Here is a 4,499-nt window from a genome sequence, read left to right on the forward strand (position 1 = left end):
TGTTGGACATTTTCTTTTAATTCTTCAGTCCGCTTTTTAGGTCGGCCGCTTCCTTCTTTTCTTGTTACACTGCCCGTTTCACGAAAAACATTAACACAACGCTGAACTGCACTTTGAAAAATTTTGTACTCAACAACGCCGGGAAATTGATTTTGAAATTCTATGAAACATTCCTCAATAGAATACTTCCATATTCCATCAATCTTGCGTCCATTTCTAAAGTAGGACTCTATGATAAACACTTTTTGTTCTTGAGAAAACACCATTTTAAACGCTTATAGTCATTAACGTTATTGAAACTGACAGCTGCTATACAGCTCGTTGAGAAATGAGGTTAAGTTGGTCGCTATAAGCTACTCCCTACGTCCAATGTGTCAGAGTCAACTTCGACCACGTTTTTATTTGAACGCTCGTTATTTACCTTTTTGAGATTAACAATGGATATTGAGCATACAATAATTTAAAGAAACACACGTTTACTGACGCACGCGCATTGACAATAGCGAACGAAATAAGCTATCTTTGTCATAAGCATACGAGTTGTCCACAACTTCGGTACCATGAGTGTGACAAAGCGAACGTGATTTTTTATCTTTGTCCTGGCAGTGTCCTAGGAGCTAAATAAAATTCAAAATATAAAAAGGTAAATAAATATGTATCTGTCTAAGAAACCAACGTAAAAAAAAATTCGAAGGCAACTTTTCATTATTTTAAATAATCGATCGAATAGTATAGAAAAAAAATTGTTGTAGTTTTGTTACATCATTAAAATTAACGATTAAAAATTTGAAATTGTTATATTTCTTATTAAAAATTATATATATTTCTCTGAAAAGAAAAGTTACATTTTTTAGAGTAGATTGAAAAACAAAATTACAAAATTCATTCATTTTTCTGCTGGTTACGATTTTTTTAAATTTCTGAAATCTTTCCTTAACTTCCAGCCTCCCTAACTCTGTTAATTTTAATAGTACAAGAAAAAGTCAAGAGGCCATTTTTATGTAGAATTGTACGCTTTATAACTTTTATAAGAAACTAAAACTGATTTCATTGCGGGCAGCTATACAGTGTTCAATATTGGCGTACAGAAAAACCAGAGGCTCATTCTGTGGCTAAAATTAAGTAATTTTTTTTACACACACGTAGGCTCTTAAGGCCGCCGTTTCCGAGCTGCAGGGTTTTCAAAATTAAAAAAAATAATCATTTTCTTAAATTCATTCAATATAACTATTCGTAAGTAGGTAGTAGACATTTCGCAAGATTTATTAACTAGGATGAATCGATTTTTCTATTGTAATGTAAATGCAACTATTTAAATAAAAACAAGATAATAAAAAATACTGTCTGCTATAAGAGTTTGACGATTAGTCCCATTTTAAAAATGCCAATCTACCAGGAAAGCATTTTTGTACAAAACTCGTAAAATGTCAGATGTGACAGTAAAATATTGCCACACGAGTTTAATGGGAACGCCCCATATAGACAAGCGGTTAAGCCGTCANATAAAAAATACTGTCTGCTATAAGAGTTTGACGATTAGTCCCATTTTAAAAATGCCAATCTACCAGGAAAGCATTTTTGTACAAAACTCGTAAAATGTCAGATGTGACAGTAAAATATTGCCACACGAGTTTAATGGGAACGCCCCATATAGACAAGCGGTTAAGCCGTCATATTTTGAACAAAATACGATTCAGATTGGAAATCTTTATCTTGCGTCGAGTGTACCTAGTACCTTTTGATACTTGTTATTTATCGTATACTTGTAAAGAGTGCTCCAAAATTCACACAAGAAATAATTTTGTTAGACAACACAGGTTTTTAATTAAAAATTGTAAATTTTTGTATCGATTCATAAACTATGCGGTATAGGGTTATGTATGTAATAGTATATCAGGTAAATGGCCTCCACTGCTTTGCTAACACATACGCAGAAAATTTCCATGACCGTTTTGCGTAAATGTGGCTGTATTATGTTGATACAGATTAAGGTTTCCTCCTTTAAGGGGTGGTCGTGGGCTTGTTGACATAAACCTTACACTTCAAAAAAAAACCCAAAGAAAAAAGTTCCACGTCTTTTAATAGCACGATCTGGGCGGCCAATTCTGATTACCAAAATGGGAAATTACACGACTAAGAAATGGCACATGCAGTTATAACATTCACTATCTATACAGTGAAAATGTCGCCATTTTTAGCTATAACACTGCTCGTGTACAATATTTAACAGCTTCTTGAGATCTTGAGATAAAATTCAACTTTGTTATTAAACATAATTATTAGTTTTGTTTCCACCTGTGTATTGTTGTATTCTTGTAAAATCTATTCGAATTGCACTATTATCTGTGCTTATATAGTAAGTTATAACTGTACTGCATTTTATTGTTATTATTACTTTTTATTATTGTTTATATGTGAACGAGTCTAATGCACATTTGATTAGGTACTTGGCTCTCAAGTATTGAAGGTTATTTATTTGTTTCTGACACATCGACCTAAGAACTCGATCGATCCAGAGAAACATGATTAGTGGACTAGATAATAATATGTAGTTTGGACCTAGGTTATGGTCAATGATAGAACATGTTCAGTGGTGATTAAATAGAAGTTGCCCAGTCTAAAATTTATTTTGTTCAAACGACCAATCATAGGTTGAGTTTTTTGTAAGATTTAATTTAATAAAACCCCTCGTAGCTGGTAAAGCAACGAGCTTATGTGTGATATAAATCTAAACCAAAGGTTTGCCTAAATTCTATCACCTGTGAATAGTGAAATTCATAATAAAGAGAGTAAAGATTACAAATTTTGTTGAAAGATTAAAAGATTACAAATTTGTAAATATTCAATTACAAAGATTACAAAGGTTATAAAGATTTATCTGAACATCAAAGTACTCCACAAGACAACAGTGTGAGAATTATATCTGATTTTATTTTTTGCATTTTCTTTCTCTCCAATCCCTACCTACGGGGTGAGGAAACCATTATAGGGTTTAAGAAGTTTAATTTGTTAGTAGGTTGGCGCCCATTTTAAAATCATTATAACCACCTAACATGTTTTCCTCAAACTGGTGAATATATGTGAGATCAAAAAATTAGAACTAACCCACTTCCCAATGCCTCCGCTACAAGAGCTGCGGTTCGCCCTTTATAGTTTCAACTTTTAAACTATACCCTATACAGTAATTGAATTGATTATCGGTCTGTATAGCATGTAATACCGTCGTAATGAAACCACATGTCGTCTACATCCATATCTTGCAATTTGGGAAAGCAATAGGGAACAAGATTTATTGGTACCAACCGCATTCTCGAAAACGATTGGTCCGATGATGCTTCCAGCTCAAAATCCCCACCAAACAATGACATAGTGTAGATACATTTGTTTCTCAACAATCATTCGTGAATTTTCTGAACTCTAAATGCGGCAATTTTGTCGATTAACGAAGCCATCAACATGAAAATGAGCCTTATCGCTGAAGATGATTTTATTCAAAAAATCAGCATCCACTTACACTATAATCCATCCAACAAACTCGCAATGAAGATGCAATTGTTCCAGTCTCCCGGAATGTCTCAATTAATCTCTTCACAGTTGATGAATTTAAATCACTATTCCAACCATATTCTGTACGAAGATTGCGAACTATAGCTGGCAAACCTTCATTATTTTTAAAATGGTGCTCAGCAAATAAAAAAGGAAAAGGGTTTCGTGTAGCTTTCCATTTTTGAATTGTCAGCTGCCACGCTGTCTTTTTTTTTCGTTGGCACAAATTCAAATCTTGCGTGAATTTTGAGACACCTGATATTATTTACTTAAAGTATGTCTACAAGTGAATAATATTATATGCCACAAGCGACGTAACACTATTATAATATCGCATTAAGTTTATTCTGAAATCAAGAAAAATAACCAATTCATTGTTAAACGTTACAAGATTCAATTTTAACTTCTAACTTAGTTTTGTACTTTGAGAAATAACTAGTATTTCTACAAATTGTTTTTAATTGAGCATACAATTAAATTTGGATGAAGTAAAAAACAGACGTTGTTTTGATTAACAAAAGGTGAACAGTAATATTAGTAGGGAAATGTTTATTTTAATTTCTTTTTATCTATTGGCTATAAGCTAACTGTAATTTGGTATTTAACTTTCGGAACTCTTGTCGCATAACACCGAACTAATATTAGTGAGAAATAGACACTGATATTTAGCGGTAACGTAAACAATTTGATATCAAGAGTGGCTATTCTTGTGAATTGAGACAAATTCTAGAATCAATACCCAAAATTAAGTGCTACTCGATCAATGTTGCCCTAAAAATGTTGTCCACAAACCGATTTTATATTTGCAAATTGAAAATTGTTCTACACCAGGAAAATTAACGAAAATAAAAGAGAAACTCGAAAACAGTCCTATCCGCTAGATTATTGTAAAATTGTCTAAAGGAACATAATACAAGACATCTCTCGTCTCGTGAGTCAAAAACTTTTATTAG

The sequence above is a fragment of the Anoplophora glabripennis genome, unplaced genomic scaffold (genome assembly GCF_000390285.2).
Source record: "Anoplophora glabripennis isolate ALB-LARVAE unplaced genomic scaffold, Agla_2.0 scaffold3069, whole genome shotgun sequence".
Classification (NCBI taxonomy): Eukaryota; Metazoa; Arthropoda; class Insecta; order Coleoptera; family Cerambycidae; genus Anoplophora; species Anoplophora glabripennis.